We start from the raw sequence: 391 nt of genomic DNA, 5'->3' as shown, positions 1-391 counted from the left end.
TTGTGCACGCCCAAAATTGAAGGGCATAAATGTGATGCGAAGCGAAGTTAAAGGACATATTTGTATATTATGCCTATATTTTTATGACTCAAGATATAATAGAAGCATAATACATATATTAGACCCTAAACTTGGATTCAAATTTTGACTTTGACGTCCAACTTTTATAATGCACAAAAGACACTTTAACTATCAAAATTTAAAATAAATAAACACATGAGTCCTACATGGCACCATACACGTAGGACAAAAAAAGACATGTAGGACATGTGTGTTTATTTGGGCAACTTTGTACAAGTTTAAGTGTCTACTTGTGCACACCCAAAATTGAAGGGCATGAATGTGATTCGATAAATTAATTAATTTATTAATATATATATATATATATATA

This window comes from Solanum pennellii, chromosome 4 (assembly GCF_001406875.1).
Source record: "Solanum pennellii chromosome 4, SPENNV200".
In the NCBI taxonomy this organism is placed as follows: Eukaryota; Viridiplantae; Streptophyta; class Magnoliopsida; order Solanales; family Solanaceae; genus Solanum; species Solanum pennellii.
This window is presented reverse-complemented; position numbering follows the sequence as displayed.